This window comes from Mirounga angustirostris, unplaced genomic scaffold (assembly GCF_029215605.1).
Source record: "Mirounga angustirostris isolate CCGP_5_RB_7025 unplaced genomic scaffold, mMirAng1.0.hap1 SCAF_3, whole genome shotgun sequence".
In the NCBI taxonomy this organism is placed as follows: domain Eukaryota; kingdom Metazoa; phylum Chordata; class Mammalia; order Carnivora; family Phocidae; genus Mirounga; species Mirounga angustirostris.
The window spans coordinates 111,094,678-111,120,186 of NW_026991711.1; the positions used below are offsets into that span (position 1 = coordinate 111,094,678).

Consider the following 25,509-nt stretch of genomic DNA (forward strand, 5'->3'; position numbering starts at 1 on the left):
TCTCATGCTGAAAAGAATGCATAACATGCGATTCTATTTATGTGAAACCCTGGAGCAGGCAGAACTACTTCATAGTGACAAAAATCAAATCAATAGTTGTCCGGAAATGACGACAAAGGAGGGAGAAATGACTGTAAAGGGATACATGGGAACTCTTATGAGATGACAGAAATGTTCTTTACCTTATCATAGTAGTTACGGGTATGTTTGTCAAAACTCATTGACCTGTACATTTAAAATAATTGCCTTTTATTTTATGTAAATTATACCCCAAATACATTTGATTTTAAAAATTTAAAAGAAGTAGCATTTAGACATTTGGGAATAGCATCATTAACCAAAGATGCCAGTAAAGGGCACATCTAGTTTTAGTCAGGTTTAACCCCTATAAAGTAAGTCTCTTACTGTCTCAATCAATTATATGTTAAATACCAACTATGCGCCAGGAATGATTCCTAGTGTGGTGATACAGTAGTAAAACAAAACTGAATCCACTGCCCTCATCAAGCTTTCATCCTAACAGGAAATACTGACCATAAAAAAGTAAAAGTAATAGACAATAAGACAGACTAGGAAAGTGCTAACCATAAAAATAAAGCAACTGGGGGATGGGAGACATTTTAAATACGATGGTCAAAGGTCTCACTAGGAATGTAACATTTCAGTAAAGATCCAAGAAAGATTAGGAAAAAAAGCTAAGAGGTTATCTGGGGGAAGAGCATTCCAGAAAGAGGGAAAAGTGCAAAGACTCTGAAGCCAGCTATTCAAGGAACAACATGGTGTCAGGTGTAAATAGAGAGCACTAAACAATACAGTCAAAAGATGAAGTTGCAGATGGGGCAGTGTCATGTAGAGACTCATAAGCTACTACAAAGGCTTTAGCTCTTACACTGAGTAAGAAAGGAGACTACTGGAGTTTTTATTTGAAGAATGATAGGATTTGACTTATGTTTTAACCATTATTATTTTGGCTACTGCACTGAGACTAGACTGAAGTGCTGGATTATGGGTTGAAGATTTTAAGAGGAAACTGAGAGAACAGTCAGGAGGTATTAAAATAATCCAAGTAGGAGATGATAATGACTTGAACCAGATGATAGTGGAGGTACTGAGACATGGTAAGATTCAGATGCTATATGTATTTTGATGGGAAAGCAATATGAACTACTGACAAATGAGGTATGGAAATGAAGACAGAAGAGACAGGGAGGACTCCAAGGTTTTTGGTCTAAGTAACAGGGATAAACGTGTCATTTACTAAGATGGGGAAGACTAAAAATGAAACAAGTTTGAGTAGAAAGATCAGTTGAGTTTTGAGCATTTTCTATTTAAATACCTTTAAATATCCATATGGAGGTATCACAATTGGATGTGTGTCAGCAGTTCAGAGGAAAAAAACCTCTTATAAATTAAAGATTTTCATTATTATTTATTTATTTTTTTTTTGCAAAGTAAATCACTGGGTATGAGGTGTGTGTGTCTGTGTGCCTGTGTGTGTGTGTGCAAGATTTTCAGGAAATAGTCCATACTTGAATTTAATACATTAAGGCCTCAGCACTAATGGATTGTTTGTATGTTTTCTGATTTACATAAATCCATACAAGTCTGCTAGGCACTTCACACCTTTATTTTTACTTTCACATCTGAAGTACAGCAATATGGATAGATAAGGTGTGTATTTAAGATAACAACGTGAACAGACACATTCCTGGAACTATAGCTATTTAAAAGTGACACCAGCATCAAGATACTCATTCTTATTCTGGGAAGGCTTTAAAAAACAATCACTTGTTATGAAACTAATTGCACTGCCAAATGCTTCTTAAGATCCCACGTAAAAATCATCATCTTCTCTACATTTTACTGTTTTAAATCAAGGAAAGTAAGAGACTTTGTGATGAGATTTAGAAGTTTGGTTTTAGATGCTTATAACCATCTAGGTTCTAAAGTGAATAACATTTTTACATTGTATCTCAAAAAGATAGACACCATTTTGTGCATTACTAAGGAAATAAAAAAATGACACGTAAAAGAATACCAAACGTCAACCAGAATTATAACATGGGCAAGCATGCTTAACTAGTGCTTGAAACCATTTTTTAAAGTGTAAATTTTTCAGTGTGGAATGAGCATTATTTCTTTCTAGGTGTCTGTTGATTTCCAATTCCATGTCTTGATTATTACCTCATGCTAGAATGCCTTTCTTCCCAGCTGATCCCCTTCTCCTCCTTCAAGTCCCAGGCCAAATTCAGCCCGGACCACAAAGCCTGCCCTGAACTGGAGCAGTATTCAGTTCTTTCCACATTCCCAGAACATTGCCACTTACATGTCTAGAGCAACTAGTGATTCCACCATGGATTACTTAGCTCTATACACTAAAGCAGAAGATCCCTCAGGGCAAAAAATCTTAGCCATCTTTGCCTTCCCTAAAATGCTTAACAAAATACCTAACGTATCATATTGTAGGTACTCACTGAAGGTTTGTTTAGCTTATTAACTATTAAACTAAGAAAATGATCAAATATATAGAACTTAATGGGATATATGCTTTAATTTCCTTTCATCACTTTAAACATACTCTTCCAGATCTCACTTCCCCATCTCTCCATAATGTCCCAGATAAATCCTACTGCTTCTCAATCACTTTCTAATATTGCAACATATAATGTAGTCCAATTTAAATCTTCAATTTCATATATTAATCAAAGAGTATCCATACAACCCCACCCCAACCCCAGGCCAGCCAAGAGAAAGAACATAATCCATCTTTTTTTCAGTATTTTTCCTGGCTCTTTCAATTTTCTCCACTTCCTCCCTCAACTTTCTAGGAAAGGCAGAAGGGGACAAATGCCCTGTGTGCCTACATCCATGGGGGTTTACTGGATGGCCATGAAGCAGGATGATCTGTAATCCTTGCGTAATTATTGATAATACCTTCTCTCTTTCTCAAAAGCACCCCGTTTAGACAGTACATTTCAGGTCTTCACAGCAGCATTTAAGCTATAAGTTACAGCAAGCATAGGAGGCTGGCCCCTCCACCCTGAGCATCTTGGCGCGGGGGTGCATTCTAAGGCTGACTTTTTACTATCCTACCCACAGTCCCCTTATACGGGAAGCTCTCCCTGCTAGCAACCACCAAGATAACTCTAACCTGGTAACATCCCAGGGTGTGCACTTGGTCCAAAAAAAAAAAAAAAAAAACCCTCATGCTTTCTTACCATACCAGATAGACAAATGTCAGCTCTTTGCATTACTACCCTCTCACTCAACATGCCATCTCACTGGCTCCAGTTATCCTCCTCCCCTCCAGAAAACAAGTCTATATTCAGGAATGCCCCAAACTCTAGAAGACATATGTCATACTCCCTCAATAACTCTCTGGAAGATGCCACTGCAGTAAAAGACCCAAGATTCTGTAGCTCATTAAACATCCAGACAAGATGTTAAATACCAATCTACACTTCTGGCAGACACACTCAAATTCTGGGCCTTTTAGGGAAAAACAGGGAAAGGTCACAGAACTAACTCCAATACATTAACAATTCTTCATCTGAACGACACTTTTTAATACTCCCCTCTTTTCTAATTTCTGTTATAAATGGTAAGCGGATGCTGCACTTCTATTCTTTCTTACTAAGTCCCATATCCCTCCTTAGAAGGCAAGGATAGTTGTTAACCTTTATTTTCAGCTTTGGAGCTTGAGCTAAAATCCTGAAACAAACACGTCCTGGTCATCATCCTATTATCCAAGGTGCAATTCCCCTACATTACAGTTACTGCTTACCTAATACAAGGAACCCTTCATTTTAAGCAACCAATGTGAAACAAGGATTTACCAAAAAAGGAGGGTGCTATTGACAAAATATATCAAGAAAAGGAAAGAAAGAGATTCCTCATTTGGTCAAGCAAATTTTACCTCAGTAGATTAGTATATTATTTGTATGCCGAACATCTCATTTAATTATATATATATTTAACGAAGAGCCACTACATAAAATGGAGAGTGCAAACTTTAAAATTCAAACATATGCTACCTACAAAAGAAATGAAAATTTAAAATTCTGCACAACAAACCAAGTTGATAATTACATATTTAAGTCAATGTTAGATACACTATAACATATGATGCACTCTAACTTATGATTTTTTAAAAAATAAATATATCGTAAAACTACTAGATTTCAATTATTACATGAAGAATACTCCTGAAAGCTCTCTGGTTACAGAAACCATTTAGTACAAACCAGTATCCATAACTAATACAAAGTATAGGGATTTACAGATATGAACTAAAAATGCATGCTGAGAATGGTCTGAGTTTGGAAAAGTTATACATATAAAGTTATATATATACTTCTAAAGTTAAAACATAAACCAGTCCTATGACAGAACAATTCCACTCTTCGGTATTTAATCAAAAGAAATTAAAACATATTGTCCACCAAAGACTCATAGAAGAATCCTGTTTATAGCAGCTTTACTCAAAATAGCCAAAAACAAGAAAAAAAAAAATCATATGTCTATTAACAAAACAATGGATAAACAAATTGTGGTAAAACAGAACATTATTCAGCAGCAAAACAGAATGAACCACTAATACACATAACATTTGGATAAATCTCCAAACTACTATGTTGAAGAAAAGAAGCCAGACACAAAACAGTATATACTCTATGACTCCGTGTAAATTTCAAGAACAAGTAACCTAATCTAAGGAAAATAGAAATCAGAACACTAGTTCTTCAGGGAGGATAGGGAAGGACTGACTGAAAGAAGCATGAGGGCAGTTTTGGGGGATTTAAAATATTCTATATCTCGAATGCGGAGCGTAGTTATATGAGTAGATACACATGTCAAAATTCATTAACTATACACTTAAAAATGAGTATATTTTTGTATACAAATTATACCCAATAAAGTTGATTTAAATCACATCTGGTATCTTACTTCTGGACAATGCCAAGGATAGCCAGCTAATGTAAAGTATAACCTCTTAGTGAATGTTGAAAATGTATTGGTAATAACAAACTTACAGCCTAAATCAGATTCTAAAACCCAAATCCAAGTCCAAAGTGTTTACCCACTGTCACAAGGTACATATCTAATTTTAGCCTATAGAAACATCCATAAGCTTTCACAGAATGAGAGTAATCAGCATGTCTTTTCTTGGGAGGTCATGACCTAAAACAGGTGATCACTTTTGACTACTATAAAATATGAATGCTACTTCATGTTAAAGATCACTCTTTCCCCACTTACCCAATATTTTCTCTGCCTACTAAGAATTTTTGAGGAGCTTATTTCCCTAATTCAGTAACATCTACTTCTAAATCACTTTTCCTGATCTCTCGCGCCAATTTTTCTCCTTTTTTAGAGTAAAAACTCTATCTAGGAATATCATACAACCACTTCACCCTTGAATAGCCCTCCTTAATTCTTACCCTTTGTGGGATTTGTTTCCTACTTTTTCCCCTGTATTTTCAAGCAATTAAAATAATTATTTTGCATTCTAACATTTTGAGAGTTCAATAATTTCAACCATTTTTTCCTGTCTCAATACCACATTCTTCATGGAGATGCTAAAAGTACTCATATTTAAGCTACTTGACCATGCTGTGACCATGCTGACCACCTTGGCTGTGTTGTTGTTTGTTTTTTTTTAACTTCACTCCTCCTAAATTACCAATGAATGACAAAGGCAAAGATTCCTTATCATTTCACCCTATACCTGAAAAAACAGTTGGATCATTTGACTCCAACACCCTACCACAGTTGTTTGTCTTTTACATTTAAAAATACTGCTGCTAAGGCACTGTTCCTAACCAAGTGATTGAATGTGCCCTTTCCAAGAAAATGATGTTTGGTTATGGGCTGTCCAGGTCTACTTGTAAAGCCTAATAACACCTATGGTGCTCATTTTAATGGGCTTCATGACTCTTTTCTACTGTTTTTCCCACACCCCAAATTGTTTGGTAGTCACCCTAGACTGTATCAGACTGCTTAAACCTACCCTCTTTCAAGCACTTTTGTACACATTCTATTTGAAGTTAATCCAATCTAGCTTATGATATGTTTAAGTTACTGTGGCAACTCATTATCACCGGCCTTTCATATATAGATTTTGTATCAGGGTATCACTTAAATTTGAAAACACAGCTATACAATACTATATTAACTAATACCAAAGGTAACCCATTAGTTGAAGAAGTTCTAGAGTCCAGATACAATATTTGCAAATGTACTGTCTCACTGCTTTCCAAGGAGGCTCCAACACCTGTCTACAACACCAACATGAAGTCATTTATGTTAAAAGCCATTAATCCTAAAATCGCCCCATACTATATGCTGGCCTTTCAGATTACTTTTTTTTGGGGAATACTTACTTCATTTATCAGACAATGACTAGAGAGAAAAGGCCTCTATACAATATGAAACATAATGTGGGACTCTACCTTTACTTCTAAGACCTTGGGTATACCCCTTAGTACCTTTCCTCATCAGGAAACTGGGATAATTGCACTTGCTTCCTAGGTCGTGGAAAGAATTAAAACTGATGCAAAGTATCTTAGTCGAGACCTACTAAACAGGAGGCTTTCAATAAATAGTACATAATAAAACACTCTGTTCTACTGATACCCTTCCTCTAGCACCCTTGTCAATCCAAAAACAGAGTGCTCATCTATAATCTTGTCACAATCATATTTACGATCTCATTCTCCCTTTACATTCCACTAGTTTCTCAATGTCTAGAATAGCCTTTCTCCATTCATAAAATTGCCTCTCACTTGCCTTAATGAAAATCAGCTTTAGCCAGTGGATTATGAAGTTAGGGACCAAGGCAACAGGGGAAGGATCCACCTAAACAATCACTGCTCTACTAAAATTAATAGAATAATGTATGCCTACTACATCCTAACTTGGCATTAATCTTTCTTCAGTCTTTTTTGAAGTCCATGAAAGCCAGAATCACAGTCTTCCTCATGTCCTGTAAATATCATAAATGAACAGGTCCTATGGAAAACAACCAGTGGACAAAATAATGTAATTGATGAATTCTCAAAACGCTCTAAATCCCAATGTTTTGTTACCTCAGAAATCAATTCATGAGAACTTATCACATGGGTATTGGGGGAAAATAAAACTAGACATCGGTTTAACCACTGATACAAAGCTAGTTTTAAACACCTGGATTTTCTTCTCCTGATTACACTCAAATGAATTACTGACTCAATCTAAAAGATAAACACAAATTTTTTTCTTTGCCCCTATATTCTCAATTCCAATTGCACTACCCTTTCTGCAATGAACTACTTTTTTTATACTTTTATGATATGTTTTCTCACTTTCAGTAAGAACAGGTGAATTAAAGAGTAACAGCAACCTATCAAGCTATAGTTAGGCATTCTTCCATATATTTTGAAAAAAGTTTGATTCAGGAAAACAAAATTGCTATTTATAAAGTGTTCTGTTATTTTTCCCTCCCCGATAGGTTTCCAGAAGACCACAGTGGAATTCCTGACTGTGTTAAATGTTAAACCCACTAATTTTTATTAAATATAATCTTACTTATAAGGTAAAAAGCTGTTTGTTGATTTATTTAAACACAAACACACACATACACAACTGTCTTTCCTAAAGTGCCTCATATTTGAAAATGGCAAAGTTTTCCAAATATTAATCATATTAACCCAAATAAAATCCACAGGGCAGTTTAATTATGGCACAATAAATGAATGACAAGAACATTTTATTTCAAAATCCCTGAGTTCTAGGATCTGAACGTCTGTAAGAATATTCCTTTCATTCCAGATTCAAGAGTTTAAGGCATTCAAATGCTACACCACACCTTTCAGTTATAGACACTGCTTTCAATGAAAACATAGCTTAAAAACCATGAAATGAAATCAATTCCACATAAAGCTATCGTATGATTCTGATCTCTAATCTGACTTGTAAATTAGATGTAACTTCCACTACGCAGCAACCCACAGATCTTCTTCCTAGCAGGATGGCTAGGTTAGTTGCACTGCGCCCTGGCAGCAGTGGCAGAGGCACACAGACAAATTGAATAGTATATGCCTTGAATAAAAGAGTATATGCCCTGAACAGCTTTCAAGGTAAGTCATGAGGGAATCTTTTTCTGTTTGTAGATGAGCGGCATGAACTATATAAAATGTAATCTATGTTTTATATCCTGGGATGCCAGAGTTTTTGTTGAAAGCTAAGATTAAAAAAATGTTGAAGATTCACTGAAAAAAAAAAAATGGGATTCAACATTGAGAATCCACCCACTTCATTTCCCAGATCTGCTTTCAAATCCTCTACAACTGGAATAAATGATATATACAAAAACCGGGGCTCTAACCAAATAAAATATTGATTTGGTTCAGAGAATACTTTGATGTTCCAGTTTTCTTGTGATTCAATGGTTCTAGAAAATACAGGTTTATTTTCAATTCACACCTGCTCACTAAATCATTTTAAGTGAATTTAGTTAACAGGTCTAAAGATACTAATTTTTTAATTCAACTGTTCTGTGCACTTAGTTGTATAGTGTGATTTTCTACTGTTGAGTTCAAGAGCCTACTCAAAAGGATGTTTTCTTAGAAAATTCTGTGTACAGTACCTTTTTGCAAATAGAAACTTATTTTTTTTTTTTTTTTTTTTTTTTGAGAGGAAGAGAGGGAGTAGGAGAGAATCTTAAGCAGGCTTCAAGTGTAGTGTGAGCCCAACAAAGGGCTCAATCTCATAACCTTGAGATCATGCCCTGGGCTGAAATCAAGAGTCAGATGCTTAACCAACTGAACCACCCAGGCACCCCAGAAACATATTTTATATATGCTGTGGGGGAGCGAAATTTCAAAAATCCCCCAAAGTAAAAACTTTTTCGTAAAAATGGTAAGTCTTTAAATTAACCTTTTTAGGTTAATTTTTTTAGTTTAAACATGTTTTTCTTTACCGTAGTTCCCTTAAAGTAAGAGAATCCAATACTAAAAGGTGGTAACTACGTAAGTTTCATAAACAGACAAAACCTTTAAAGTTTGATTACCAAAGCAATTACCATGTATCATTATGGAATGATAATACATTACACATTCCCCCAAGTAAAGATCAAATTTACTTCAACTACCCCCTCCCAGCAAGAAAAAAAAAAATCAATTTTTATTTAATCATGAAGTCCTTGGAATCATAGTAGGGCTTGATGCCATTTTGGTGTCAAAATCTGCCAGTCATCCAAAGAATATGCCATCCTTCTCTTTCAACTTCTTTGTCTACTAGTGCATCACGGGACCCAGCAGGCTCCTCACCCAGACCATTTCAGTAAAGGATTTTGGCTCTGGGCATAACAGATGAAAATCTTTACGAAGTATCCAGTTTGTCTTATAGCTGAGAGATTTGAACCTGCTGCAGATGTCACATCTAAATTCTTGAACGATTTTTATCATCAGTGTCACCTATAAAACAAGACAGTGTCACCAAGAGCATTGTCCTAGAGAATATCTATTTCAGTAATGCTAAGCTTTCAGCATTATGACTGACAGTGATTTATTTGACTAAAATAGGGGTCAGCAAACTAGAGCCCATGACCCAAAATTCAGCCCACTTCCTATTCTTGTACAGCCATGATCTAAGAACAGATTTTATATTTTTAAATGGTTGAAAAAAGTTTTTTTAAAAAAGATTAATACTTTGTGACATGTGAAATTATATGAAATTCAAATTTCAGTCTCCATAAATTTTATTGGAACCATAGCTACTCACTCATTTATGGATTTCTCTATGTCTGCTTTCATGCTATAATGGCAGACTTAAGTAGGTGCAACATTGACTATATGACCCATAAAAAAGAGTATCTTTACTCTCTAGTGCTTTAAAAAAAAAAAATGTTTGCCAACCCCTGACCTAGAGGATACCAAGTAGGTAGGTTAACAGGACACCTAGTGTCTGTTGCATTAAGAACCTGAAGTTCAATGACCCAGTTGTTCCCTTGCCTTACTTTCATACATTTGTTTAACAAATATTTCTGGGTACGTCTGTCATTCCAGTGTAGACAGCTATAGTTACTTTGCTTTCCACTTTGGCTCAGCCTTGCCTCAATCCAAGGAGTCAATATTGCCCTTGGGCAGGAGAAGACAAGCAGCTCAGTTTCAAATCAAATACCTCTCCAACGCTGGCCTCTTCTGTATCCCTAAGTTCTCCTGGTTCTGGATTTCTGCTTTATGTTAACCATTCTCCATAACAGGCTTCCTGCACTAATACCAGTCTTAAAATTCTCTATTTCCCACTAGAGATCCTAGGGTAATAGACTGAGTCACAGCAGTCACTGTGCTGGCTGATAGCTAGTTCTACCCCTGCTCTAACAAGCACACTGTAACATGAATTTGTTCAGGCCCTGTGGACAGTCTGCATACTCCAACATTCTCCCGACCTCCACTACTCCTCCTGATCATGAACTCCTCCTGGAGTTTACTGATTTCCTTTTACATTCAAACCTCTGGCCTACAAACCCATGAGTTTAATCTTCCCAACTAGCCCATCATTCTGTTTCTTGAGCTCAGTTCATACAATAACCAAACATAAGAGCACAAGACAAATCTCTATATAGATGGATTTCCCATCCTAGAAATACCCATGTTAAGGCATCTCTTATTTTTTAGCAACTGCCCCAAAAGGGAATATATCCACCCCAAGCAGCAGTCACAAGATCCCTTCCCCTTTTTCCCTTCGTCATTGCCTAGTTGGCCCAAAGTTTCTATACCTGCTTCATCTGAGAGTACTACCCATCACCCTTTACCCACTTGGAGTGCTCAAAATACCTGTTTCTTGAGCAGTGCCTCAGAAGTCTGTCTTGCTTCTATCAAAGCTTTAACAACCCCAGTTCTATTGTAAGGGGAAAAGGAGGGTTTCTTGCCACTGACTACAGTGGAGAAATGTATCCGGCTAGATTTCCAGCACTGAGAATATAATTCCCCAAAGAAACATGTCAATAGTCCACGATGAGGCTATGCCCATACTATTAATGGTACTATAGAACCCATCTGTAATTCATATTGTATTGTTGCAAACAATTCACAAACACATTCATAAGTTGTAGACTGACTGTACTAAAAAATAGCTATGAAATGTCAGGAAGACTTTATAGTAGAACAGATTAGCCTCACGTAAAGACTTTAGAGAAAATGGCAATTTATTTTCAGCAAAGTGATTTTCACTACAACCCTGAAATAGACTGCCATGGTGAACAACTCTGAAAACTGCATGAATAGCTCTAACACAAACAAATGAGTAGTATCAAAAATGAAGAGACTGACTGAAATGACCATTAGCCAAATCTCAATTCTGAGTAGCAACCACATATGTAGTATCAATCTTAAATAAAAATGAAAATCTTCTTCAACAATACATACAGGAACCCTGTTCCCACTTGGGGAATGACAGAGTCCAGTAACATACCCTTACTACCAGGAAAAAAAAAGTAGAGGTATGTAGTCCATATTCCAAAGGAATAATCAAAAGACTAAAAACTTTAGAATTTTGCTCATTTGACGAACCTAGTCTCCTTCCCTTGAGGAGAGAGTTCACACTTTTTAGTATCAAGACTCCTTTGTGTCCTCGAATATTGAGAACTCTCGAGAGTTTTTGTTAATGTGAGTTATAATTATCAATATTTACCGTATTAGAAATTAAATGAGAAAGTGTAAACATTAATTCATTTTAAAATTTTATGACATGTTTAATATGACAAATAACATATTTTATGAAAAAGTACTTTCCTAAAAAAAAATTTCTTGCATGTCTAATTTAATAGATGAATTCTTGTATCTGCTTCTTTATTCAATCTGTTGTGATATGTTATTTTAACTGTAATAGAAAAAAGGAATCATATGTTAATATTAATTGCCTTTTCAGATAATTGTGAACATTCTTCTTTGATACTACACTAAAACTTGACAAGTAGGAGTTTAATGGTTATCTATTATATGGAACCTATTATCACATGAACTCTTTGTATTATGTTACTTGCTTTTTTTATAAGGGCCTTTTATCCATAATTTTGTAACACTGATCACTTTGAAAATATCGGTTTCTTGCATTATGTTTATATTCCAAATTTTGACATAATTAATTAATACCATAGCAAAAACTCACATTCATTAACATCACCACCCATCTCATCAGAAAAATCTTTAAGTATTGGGAAGCTGTCAAGGGCACAGCAGGTGACACAAGTTTTCCAAAATTTTAATTTTCACTTGAAAGCTCAAATTTTATCATTGGCAACAAATATTATCAGTTGTTTTCCCCGAAGTGACAGGCTCACTTTGTTCATTTTCAAGAAAACGACTGCCAAATATCTAAGTCTAAACAATCATAGTTTGGTAGTCATTATTGTAAGTAAAAATGATGTTTCATGCAAAATATGACTAATTCAGCTTGCAACTCAAAAAATCACAGAAGGGTTTTCCTTGAGTCAACCAATGTACTCTGCATATACAGCAGAAATGTTTTTTGCATACTTCCTACCTCATCACAAAGAATATTAAAGTATACTCAAGGATCAAGATTTAATAAAATTATTTTTACTGCTTCATCAATGACATTCTTCAGTGAAACTGGCTTTCCTGTTTTGTTTGTTTTTAAAGATTTTATTTATTTATTTGACAGAGATTGACACAGCAAGAGAGGGAACACAAGCAGGGGGAGTGGGAGAGGGAGAAGCAGGCTTCCCTCTGAGCAGGGAGCCCAATGTGGGGCTTGATCCCACATGACCTGAGCCAAAGACAGACACTTAAAGACTCAGCCACCCAGGCGCCCCTGTTTTGTTTTTTACTGGAAAAGAAAGGTAGTAAAGAATACAATGATTACTAATAAACTTTGGTGCCCTTGCCATTTAATATGTACTAAGATGTCCACAGTTTTACCCACCATTGCTTTAGTATCAGCAAGGCAAACATCAAAGCAGTGGAAACAGCAAAAAGTATTACTATGAAAATAGTTTTAACCTCATGGATCCCTTTAAAGGCTCTTGTGACGCTTATGGGTCTGCACATCATAATTTGAGAACTGAAAGCTATAAATGGTAAGTTGCCGTCTCCAAATCCTTAATAAATATCCCCCAACATAAGAATTATATTCTTTAAAAAAAAGAATTATATTAAATATCTGTACAAATTCTTTCATTTTAACTCAAAATTGGTCCAATTCATTCTGCAACTGCATTAATAATGTAACAATACCAATTAACACATAATGAGCACTTACATGTATTATCTCATTAAATCCTCATAACAACTCTATTAGTTCTCTGATAATATTCATGCTACCAAGGAGGACACCTGAGGTAGAGAGAGGGGAAGTCATTTGTCTGAGGTCACAATAACAACTATCAGTATTTATGGATTCAGGCATTACTAAGTATTTTGTATACGTCATCTCTTAAGTCTTTACAACAACCTACTATCCTTTTTCACCCTTTATTATTCCTGACACTTTTATTACCTACTTTACAGAAGAAAACTGAGTCAGTAAGGGCAAGTTCCCTGCCCAAGGTTATCCAAGTGCTTGATCATCCAAGTCTGTCTTAATCCAACAAGTATGCTACAAATTTTGCCTCTCTCTGTCACATATGAGTATACCCTGTGTATATAAAAAATTCAATCGTTCCAAGTCTTACATAGTTTTAAACTCAAATGAGCAAGACCTCTATTTGTAAAATTTTTTACTAATTTGATTATCTCTGTCTTCAAATAGAACAAAACCTACTTTCTTTTAAAATAGCCCATGATCTAGGTAGATAGTTCACTAACTTACTAAACACTTACCTGCATAGGACAACAAATCAGTCCAGCTAAGATTATTCTAAGGAAACTGAAACCCAGAATAGTAACTAACTTCCCCCCAAAGGCATGCTGTTCATAAATGGGACAGGGTCAGAATCAGTTTGGACTGACCCTGAAGCCTAAACTCTTCAATCACACTGCCTGTATGTATTTAAGAAGGTCTCAGGCAATGACCTAGGAATTGCTCACAAGGTCTGGATACAGAGCTTGCTGATATCATATCATATCCACTTTACCCAAGGCAATCAAGATATGAATCATCTTGTATCTCAAAGACCAAGAGACAAAAAGGAAGATGATACATGCTGAAAATAAAGAGACACATTCTCAGGTGCTTTAGGTAAAAACATCGACAGGTAATGTGGGAAAAAAAGAAGAAAAATTCACTTTACATAGATGTCAGCACACATCTCTATAGCTGAGATAACCCTACCTCTGTTTGTTTATTTTTTTTTTTTTAAGATTTCATTTATTTATTTATTTGACACAGAGAGAGAGCGCACGCACAAGCACAGGGAGCGGCAGGCAGAGGCAGAGGGAGAAGCAGGCTCCCCGCAGAGCAGGGGAAGCCAGATGTGGAACTCGTTCCCAGGACTCCGGGATCATGACCTGAGCTGAAGGCAGTCGCTTAACCAACTGAGCCACCCAGGCGCCCAACCCTACCTCTGTTTAAAAACAAAACAATGCCTAGAAGAAAATGTCACCACAGCTACACAGACTACTCTTTACAGAACAGCTTTCAGATGCCAGGAGCCCAGGAATGCTGAAAATGTAGTAAATGACAACAGAAATCAGTTTCTTAAAGCTTTCCTAAACTCTAATCAATCAGCAACATTTTCATTTCAAGTAAGGATCCATAAAAGCCAGGGGTTATGCCCCAGTGCTTGTTGCTATTTTAAGGTCCTACATCATAAGATACTGCTTAATATTAAACCCTAAGGGGACAGGGAAGGCATCAAGGTTTACCCAGGTCAATTCATCGTAACTTGAGGTAACTCAACTTTTAGGAAGTATAAACATCTTGTGATTGGACAGAGGAGTGTGGCTTTAATTTCAAACAAATTGTATTCTCAAGGAATCCACACACACATCTGACATTTGACAAGAAGGTGACAAAATGGAAGGCTGTGGTATACCACCTAAAAGGGCAGGGCAGCACAGGCGAGAGATGAGCAATATACTTGTCACAGAATACCACATTCTGGATTCCCTTTGTGGCCAAGGAAAAAAACAAAAAACTACAGAGCCAATTTTACCTCCTCCCATCACAGAAAAAGAATCACAATCTAGCAAGGTAAAAGCAGCTGACATATAGAAAAAAAAAAACAAAAAACCAAGATTGAGGTCATGTCTCTTGACATGCGTCATTTACACTAAGGAGTCCCCCATTTATCTGAATTAACTTCATGTACCTCATTTCATTCAGATAATTGAAGTTTTCCTTTTAGAGTTGTAAAATGTTACCTCAACATAATTAGTAAACTGTCCACTTAAAAATACCACTACAAGAAATACCATCCCCTCCTCTCTACACAGACACATCTACTCCACTATCATTAAAAGTGTAAGATTTTGGCCTTCACAGGAAATTTAGTTCAGTAAGTCCTCTTTAAAAAATTAGCACAAGAAATTCTACAGGAAAAGTTATGGTCATTATCTTGTTAATACAGAGTGTTTGCATTACTTTTTAAAGACACGGTAATTTGGGTATTCAACACATGACTGACTACTGTTCTAAAACCAAATTAAAGGTTTAGACTACTAAAGAGTTTGATGACTACCCTCAAAACAATAACTAGGATTGTATGGACAACAAAATCAAAGTGGTCTCTCTTTTTTATGAGCAGGCATTTAAGGGCCTTTTAATGAGAATTTACTCTTTAGTATATAATTACTAATGAACAAAAAGAGGGCAATTAAATTCACTTCTTTATAGTGCCATAAAACTTCAATGTGTAAGAAATATTATTATACTCATGGTAATCAAACTCAAGAAAAACTGAAATGTGCAATACCTAAAAATACATGGTGAAAATTATACCTTTTCTTCTGAAATAAATGCCCTCCCAGATGACTGATGAAGCTATTTTTCACATGGACTTGCTTATAACTTACAATACACAGACCTTAGTACTAATGATGGTGATGAAATGTCTGAATTTCTTATATGAAATCTAAATTTCCAAATGAACACTGATTTCCCATACTGATAACAGACTCACTGTTAAGATGAATTTTGTATTAATTAATATTTATTTACCACCTGCTATGTGCCAGGCACTGTACTGAGTGCCAAGGACACCACCCAGAACAGCACAGATGCGGTCTCAACACTCGGGCTACACATAGTCTAGAAGGAAAGACAAATAATGAACAAGTGTGCCATGGGAAAGTGCAACAGCCACTTGGTCAAATGAAAGCTCAAAACTGAGAGAAGACCTGGGTAGAGAATCAAACACTTGAAAATAATTAGCTACCACTGAAAATGGGGGACAAAAATCACCCATTACATGACTCAGCTAAGAAGGCAAAGAATCCAACAGCTATGTAGTCATCAGGAAAGGGATCTAAGTAATGACTGAATGAAGTCTAGGATGTTCTAGAGCCTGATGCAAATGAAAAGTGGAGCCTCAGTGTGAGCTCAAATCATTAACAGCCAAAGAGCCCAGCTCTCAGATAGCCTATCCTCAGTATGTAAGGGGTCAATCCAGTAAGTGCAAGTCCCGGAGGCAGTATCACAGTATCTTGGCTCTGCAAGAGCTGCCTCGGTTGAAATAGAGCCCCAACCATCCACCTGTGGACAAGAACAGGTCCCAACTCCCTGAGGGGCAGAGGGGACGACAAAGAGAGTCAGATGACCAAGTGGTTAGAGTTCATAAGCAGGCTTAAGACAAGGTTTCAGGTTCACAAGGGATCTGGAATACAAAAAGAAACAACACAGGAAAACATCATCAACTCTATGGACTATTTAACACTTACTAAAGAAAGGCTGTGGAACTGCTTCTCTGGTTACTTTTATAAATAAATACTCAAAAACAAAATAGTCATCTGTTTAACTGACTTAAGTATGACCTTAAAGTGTCAGGGGGAAAGGACCAGATACTCTAATTCTTACTGATTAATGAATTTATATCTTAATTCCATCTAAACCTATATCAAATTTTCTAGATACCTCACACACACACACATAGTGTTTATGCTATATATTTCAAAACTCTTGATGAGTAAACTGTCTTTAAAAATGAGAATCTCATAGTCAAACTGCATACATGCTAATGGTATGGTGAGATACCATACTTCTGTGAGCAATGAATGCTCAGGGCACCAGAATAATTCCAGATCCCACCTCCGGAAGGGGATGGAGGTCTTAATATGTTTTCAGTCTTAAAAATCAATTCAAAAACTGGGTCAAAGGGATAGAACTGGCAGTGGGTAGGACTTGTAGACTGGGACTAGCTAAAGAGCCAGAAATGATACTTGTGAAATGATCTGCTTCCTAAAAAGACCACCCTACTGTACTGTACAATTGTTTTCAGCTATAGAGTCGTAGAAAAAAAAAATGCATGTAGTCCAAAGATGCTGTCCCTGTGGAGGCTATTATTTATACAACTCTACATATTCAAATAGCAATCACTCTAAGGAATTGGCCCTGCATTTGTTCAAACATTATTTTCCAAAGCTATTCAAAGGGTAGAGTGGTGGTACTTTCCAAAAGAAATGCTTGAAAATTTTCCTCAATTTTTTTTAAATAAACAAAACACACTATTCTGATCTATTAAAGAAAGAGGAGATAAGCCTAAGAGAAAAAGAAAATACAGTGGGTTTTGGGGTTGTTTTGTTTTGTTTTGTTTTACCATACCACCAGAAGGCCATATCAAATAGAGCCTAAAATTGTTTAAAATATCATTTCAGGACAGCTTGCCAAGGTAGTCTGGTGTCCAAAAGTCATGATCCTTACAAAGGTCTATGTGCTGAAAAATGTATCCTTATAAAGTGAAACCAAAACTTTAAAATGCGACTTACAGTAACAATTAGAGGGTCACTCAATTGATGGTGGTCAAACTTTGCTCCAGTGGAAAATTTCACTGGAAAATTCGTATTACTTTAGCTCTACTGAGGCGTTCTATCAAAAAATTTAAATAACAATCCTTTTCCCAATTTCACAGAGAATAACATATGTTAAAGAGTAAAATTCTGAATGTTGTTTGCTCCCCCAATTTTTCTAAAACATTTGTTACCTGCTACCTCTTTCGATATTGGTATTAGGCCTAATAGAGTATCTGATTCAACACATAAATGGAAATGAATTATTTCAAGTTTACAAAATCATGATTCATGACTTCCAGCCACTCGGCTACCTTAAGTTTGCTTAAGCCCAACATGACCACAAGCATTTAGAGAGTATCCACTACACTTGACACTAGGCAGCCACAGACAGAATTGACACTAGGCATACACAGATAGAATAAGACGTGGTCTTTCAAAAAAACAAAACAAAACAAAAAAGACATGGTCTTTCATGAAGCCCCGACCAGGCAAAGTGCACAGAAGCCAAAAAGTATTTACTAAATGCTTAAACATTGTGGTGTGTAAGATGCAAAGAATTCATCCCACCCCAGCAAGAACTTCAGGACTTCTGCATCTGAGGCCCACTAAGAAAAGTGATGCTGGCTGGGGATACCGGAATTCAGTTACTACATGTGTATAAGCACCTTTCTTCCTCATTAATATCATGGTTATATACACCACAGTCTTAAATATATAGACTTTTGAAATGCCAATCTCCTGGAATCGAAACAGACTATCTCAATCAAGAATATGAACATTCTTGAAGTGAAAATAATTACTAATTTCAAACAAACTGTAAAGTACTGCTTTCAACTGATAGAATGTAACATGTCCTAACCATAAATAATTTGTATCATTTGTATCTAATGGGTCCAAATCACAAACTAAGGCATATACTCAAAACAAGAAAAAGAAAAAAGAAAATTTAGTAATTACTAGGCTTTTTTAAAAATAACAAAACAAATTGTGGTACAGAATATTCATTGGGGAGGTATGAACTATATACTTAAGTGTTCAGTTAATTAAGTCAACTAGTTCTATTCAACTCCTGTTAAAGATCTTCAAGAAACTTTCTTTGATTAATTTCTCCCTGTAAAATAATGGAGTTGGATTTAACTGTGAAAGTCCCTTACAAAAAGAAATTTCTGTACTTCTGTGGTAGGTAAGATTAAAATATCAACAGGGTTTCAAAACAGGAGAAAAGAAGCCATCTTAACTTCTCAAACTGATAATGCTAAAAATTCAGTTTCCTATTTTTATCTCAGTATCATGGTTCAGATTTTACCTATTCAGTTTACAAGTTTGTCAAAGAAAGTTGCATGATTCAAAAGTTACTCTCAATACTCTCAATACTAAATACTACTCTCAATACTAAAACTGTTTCATTAAATACAAGATCCTAAGGAAAATACATAAGAAAGTGAGAGCTAAGGAGAATCTACTCCTATCAGACCTGGGATGCACTAGTTAAAATTCAATATAGCACTTGGTGGGTATGTGGGTTTCTACATGAAACTCCTGCCATGCTTTAGCTTAAGGTTAAACAGGTTAACAGAATGCAGTAAAATGGCTCTACTGAATTATTCTGAACTTCTGTTTACCACCCCCTTTACCTGACCACTACACTGAGCTTTAAAATCAACTTCAGGAGTAGGACCAACCAACCAAGGTGAGCCACAGCACTCGGGGGCTGCATTGTGAAACCCACCTCTTGCGGAAAATCACCGTCAACTCAACGTTTTCCATTTCATACGGTGATACAGGTGGAGGAAAAAGTGTAAACCCTTCTCTTTGAACCTCCCATCACCCTGCCTCAAGGCGCTGACTTAAGAATTATCTCAAAGATAATCTAATGCAGTACAGTTCTCAGAAGACTCTAAAAGTTGTATTTGCGAGAGCGAGAGAGAGAAAAAAAAAAAAAAAAAGAACTCCCTCAGGCCTACAGGTTAAATTGTTGAGTACTGCAACTTCGCTGCAGAGTATATGGCTAGACCTACAAGACTTAAATTAAGAGAACCTTTCCACCTGAACAGTTAGCCCGGATCACGACCAAATAAGTATATGCCCGATCCTCACAGGAGGGATGGGGAAGGGGCGAGTGAGGTCTTTCGTTTCAGCTGACCGAGACACAGAGGGGCTGGAAAGGGCAGGAAAGTGAGAGCGATAACGGGGACAGGCGCAAAGGTTTCCCTCAGGAAAGCCTGGAGGCGCGTGTCGCAAGGGACCCCGCCTGGCAGGCCCATGGTCGGCAGGGAGGCCCCTCCGCCTACTCGGCCAACCCCGGGAAGCCCGCCTCCCTTCTCCCCGCGCGAGAGTAACGAGCCCCCACACGCCCCTCGCCTGCCGCACGAAGAGGCGGCGGCGCGCCGGGCCGCTGGAAGCTGCCACGCACGAAGAGCAGAAGTCAAAAAAATCAAATCAGAAAATGGCCAGCCTACAGGACTAAAACGCAGCGGCCGGTGTGCCCGGCTCCGCGCGCGAGACTGCCGGCGCGCTAGGAGCGCAGCGCCTGCGCTCGAAGAGCGCACCACCCGCGCGGCCCTCAGCTCCGCCCCCCCACCCCCAGCGCCCGGCGCCGCCGCCGCCGCCGCCGCCGCCGCCGCTGCCCCTCTGGGAACTCCGCGCCGCGCGGCCCCGCGAGGCGGGCGACGGGGAGGGAAGGGGAGGGGCCGCGCTCCCCGCCTCCCCGCCGGCCCGCGCGGCTCTCCAGCCCGGAGCCTACTCACCTCCTCCTCCTCCTCCTCCTCCTCGTCTCTCCCTCCTGGCCACCGGCGCGGCCCAGCCGGCGACGCGCTGACGCCGTGCCCCTCCCCCACCGCCGCCGCCGCCGCCGCCCCTCCCGGCCTGCGGCCGCTGCGGCCTTCAGGCGCGTCAGGAGCAGGCCCCGCCCTTCGGCCCGCCCACGCGCCTAAGACTCCGCCCCCTACGCGGTCTGGACGGCGAGGCCGCGGGGTCCCTGACTCAGCGGCGGATCCCGCACGCGCTCACCGGGCCGCGTCAGTTCACGGGCCCCGCTCCTCTTCTCACCTGCCCGCTGCCCGAGGGCTTCGCTTCGCTCCTCAGCTCCCTGCGCGCCTTTTCCATCTCTCATGAGCACCGCTCTCTGCCTCTTCAGCTTTTTTGTACTCTCTCTAACCCTCTAGTCTTGTTCTAAGCTCGCATTGGCGCCTTCTCCTTTCTTCTGAAAGGTCTTCGCTGATCACTAGATGGGCCTCGGCTTCCTCCTGCAGTTTTCCTGCCGGTTCCTCCTCCCTGTCCCCGTTCCTCTCTCTGCCGTGCTGGAGCCTCCGGGCCCCCGCGGGTTCCTGGCCCCTTCCCTGCCACCTGTACCTGCTCTGCAGCTCGCGCCTCTTTGGGCTACATTTGCTTCGCCTACGCGTCCTAATTTCCCCCTGGGCAGGCTCACGCTTTCCTTTACCTACCTTTTGTCTGTCCTTTTGGTTCTGACTCCTCCACACACTTAAGATGCATTTTGGGTATTCAGTTGCTTGTCCACACTTAAATGACGAGAGTCACATTGAGGAATTAAAAAGCACAAAGCAAAGCGATAGCAGTGGTGACCATCTTTCAGTTGCGTAGTTGCCTCTATGTTCTCTTTGTGATACTGTACTGACACTTAAAGGAATGGAGTTTTCTATTGGGACTTACAATTCACAAATTTTGGATATTTTTTTCTTGCAACCTGCACTTTTTTGATAAAATACATAGTAGAAAGAGCACCAGGACCTTTTAGGTCTCTTGTTTTCTTACCTGTAAAATGAGGAATTTGTTCTGTCGCATTTAAATTTTCTGTGATTCTAAATTAAAAGGTTTTGTATTTGGAAGGAGTTTGCCGGTTAAATGAGTCAGGAGAAGGCAAATAATGCACATGGAACTGGAAGTCTGGTAACTTCATTTTTAAAACTGCAACTTGGAAGAATTAGGGTGTGATGTGGAAATGAGTTAAGAAATGAAGGAAACTGATTAGGTCTTTGGAGTTACATCCACAAGTGTTTTAAATTATGTGAGTAAACATTATTATCCTTAACTTGAAGAGTTAAAACTATCTTCCATTCTAAACAAAATCCAGGCTCTACGTGGACCTTCAAAGTTTAAAACCATTGTTGAATTGAACAACAGCATTACAAGCATTTGAAAGCCTAATAAACCATCTGTCAAGTCTACTTTAACACAAATTGGGAAAAAGAAAAGTATAAATGCCAAAAGCTGAAAGCAGGGTTGCTAACTACACAGAAACTAATAAATCCTATCACACATGAAAAACTCTAAAGACTGTGGCCTCCATTTCGTTGTTTAGAAATAGAATCGTGTAATTTTATAATTGAATTATCTAGTCCTTAACTATCATCTGGAGTCTAATCTTTTCATTTTACAGATGAAGAACTGAAGCCCAAAGAGGGTAAATTGTTTGCTCAATATTACCCAGATTAATTGGAAATAAAGCCAGTATTCAGGCTCAGATCTCCTGCCTCACAGACCTGCCAGCATTGGCTTATACTTACCAGTTACATAAAGCTACTCAACATCAGAAGTCTTTGCCTTTGCAGTTTTGCCTACATGGTCTGAGTGATGTGTGAAATTGAACTTGGCATTAACTAGGAAGGTATTGTTCTCAGAGGCCATTTTTGTGCCACCGGTTTCAAGGGGATTCCTATTTCACAAGCTCCATCTCACCTGGTCAGGGTTCATCTTTCTAATCCAGACAGTTCTGGCCAGGGCTCTGGAGCCATGTCCCAACCAAACACATTCATCCTAGGAGGTGTCAAGAGCTGTGCAGGAGTATAAATATTATGAAGTCCCCATTGTTAAGAAAATTACAGTATTACTGGGGACGTAAAATATAAAACAAATAAATAAACAATTCACCATTAATAACCAAGGAAAATAACCAAGGATTCAATCATAAAGTCCAAATCTTAAACTGAAAATTATCGATGTAAATTAAGGGAAGATTTCTTAAAAGGACAAAAAAAAAAAAAGGAAATGTAGAATTTGGATTGGTGTAAAGGAAATTGCTTGAACAAAGGCACAGGGAAGAAAACAAACAAACAAAGAATGGAGAAAAGTTAGGAGATCAGGTGAATTAGAACAGGAGGTTCATGTTAGAAACAATAGAAAACCAAGCTGAAATGGTAAGGTGGAACTACTCTGAGAGGACCTGAATTTGACCCCAAGAAATTTAGACTTGATCTAATAGAAGATCATTCTGGATGGATTTGGCAGGGGAGAGGGTTGAAGACAAGACAGGAGACCATAACTTCTGAAATAGCAAGTGGGATTTTTAAAAGAAATGTTAGTCATAAATATGTTTAAGGAAAAGACTTGAGTTGCATGAGTATATACAGGGATCAAAGAAGAGTAAGAAGTCCAAGATGACTTCAGAATTATGGCAAGAGTCAATAATGGTATACAGAGACCTGAGCACCTTGGAGTTAGAAGATGATCAGAACCCAAAGGCTGCTCAAAGGATGATCAGCCTCTTCATTTGCTAGAGAAGGAAGTAAGAAATATTCCCAAGGTATGCTTTCCTATTCATCACATCCTCATCCCAGAAAACTTTAGTTTGCCACTCAAATTGAATTAGAAGGTAAGAAAGAAAGCTCTCACCCTGTCATGGGCCTTATGCTGGTGTTTTATGGTCGACCTATTTTTATTTCCGTTTCAGCCCTACTGATGTAAAAGTGCTCAGTGGTGCAGTATATAATGTTACAGTTGGAAATAAATCAATAAGTGTTTGCTAAATACATACCAAATGCAGTTCAGCACTCTGTTAGGTCTGGGGGACTGGAAACGTATTAAAAAAAAAAATGCCTCTCCCTTTCAGAAGCTCATAATCTGGTTGGAGAAGAAAAGTCAACACACCTGACCCAACAGCAAATAAATTCCATGGATAGTGAGAACAACCTGTGAGGACTGTACAGTGTGCTTATATAGAAATAGTAGGGAATAAGGTTGGATGGATTAGAAATGACATAATCCACAGCGTTCATCATCATTCAACAAATTTTCATTAATCTTTAAGTTCTAGGTTCTGGAAGTAAAGCCATAAAATAAAAAGCTCCTGCTCTCAGGGAGTATATACATTCTATTTGGGAGAGACAGAGCGGAATAAATAAATGTTCTGAAGAAAATTAAATGCAAAGGAACCAAAATGAGTAGGAGAGCATGGGGCAGCTGGGTGGCTCAGTTGGTTGAGCTGAGCGTCTCACTCTTGATTTTGGCTCAGGTCGTGATCTCAAGGTCATGAAGTCAAGCCCAACTCAGGCTCCTCACTCAGCAGGGTGTCTGCTTGAGATTTTTCTCTCTCCCTTGCCTTCTGTCCCTCCCCTCACTCCTCACAAGTTTCGCTCTCGCTCTCTCGCTGTCTCTCTCTCGCCGTCTCTCTTGCCGTCTCTCTCTCCCTCTCAAATAACTAAATGAATCTTTGTAAAAAATGAGTAGGAGAGTAGGTTAGGCCTTTCTGAGGAAAATTTAAACAACTCGAATGAAAGAAACAGCTAGTCATGGGATGCTCTGTAGAAGAGAAGTTCAGGCAGAGAGTAAACTAGCACCAAGCCCTAAGGAGGGGTCAAGCATAGTGTCTTTGAGACTAAAAAAGGCAAATGTTTCTGGAAAGTGAAGAGCCAAGAAGAAAGTAAAGGAGATGAAAAAGGAGAGAAAAGCAAGGCCATGTAGGTAAGAAGAGATTTTAAGGTCAGATTAAAGTATAGATATTTGGAAGATTAGTCACTCTGGCATTGTGGATTCGAGGAGAGAGAGATTAGGACCTGGAGGACCAGAGGGAAGCCTGCCTGTGTGACAATCCAGGCAGGAGGTGACGTGAGGTAGACAAGGTTGGTGGCAGGGTGATCAAAGAAGAAAAAATGTCAATGAGATCAACTACTGGGTATTTAGGAGGGGTGGTAAATGGTGTTGGTTGGGAGAGTCCACAGTGTCAAATACAGCAAAAAGTTCAAGGAGAATAAACACTAAGTAAAAGCTAGTATAGTTAAGAGGAAAGATGTCATGTGTGACCTCCAAGAGAAGAGTTTCCATAGGGTGGGGTGTTAAGAAGTGAGAAAATGAACGCAGTGAACTTCGACTGTAAGAATCAGTACAAATCAAAATACACAAATTTTATTTTATTTTATTTACCTTTTAAGGCCTTTTACATTTGGAATACTATTATATTTTTAAAGCCATTTAAACATTCCCAGCCAGGTCTAATATTTTGTCTCCATATCAAAGGGAGAACAAATTTATACCATGGAGACATATCTTATATGTTTTCCTGGGCTAAAAATCAGTCCCCATCCCTACCCTAAATATAATCAGAGAAGGCTCACTCTTATTCCTGAGATATGGCAAGAGTCTAACAGTAGAAACATGAAGGCAGATGAAGTACCATATCAGTTATGGCTCCCTTATGGCCATCTGTCATGTCTAAACCAGGTGGGCTATGTATGTTACCTTGAGCACATCACATCACCCCAGTGAACTCCAGGTTTTCATTAGGAAGGGAGAAGAATCTCTCAGATTTTAAGCTTCTAGGCATACAGGTTAGCACTTCTACGAAAGAGAACAAATACCATGCTGTGAGATCCACGTGAACAGCTATCAT

At 38.3% G+C, this 25,509-nt stretch overlaps 1 protein-coding gene across 2 annotated transcripts in view; it reads right to left on the bottom strand.

The window, feature by feature from the left end:
• GTDC1 (glycosyltransferase like domain containing 1) overlaps window positions 1-20,678 on the bottom strand; it is a 407,743-nt gene extending 387,065 nt beyond the window's left edge. The window contains exon 1 of one of the 2 annotated variants that reach the window (XM_064586473.1): window positions 20,638-20,678. The gene's annotated coding sequence lies outside the window, so the exon portion shown is untranslated. Of the gene's footprint in view, window positions 1-20,635 lie in introns of both variants that reach the window. The other variant, XM_054506233.2, reaches the window with a different exon arrangement.
• Between the last annotated feature and the right edge of the window lie 4,831 nt (window positions 20,679-25,509).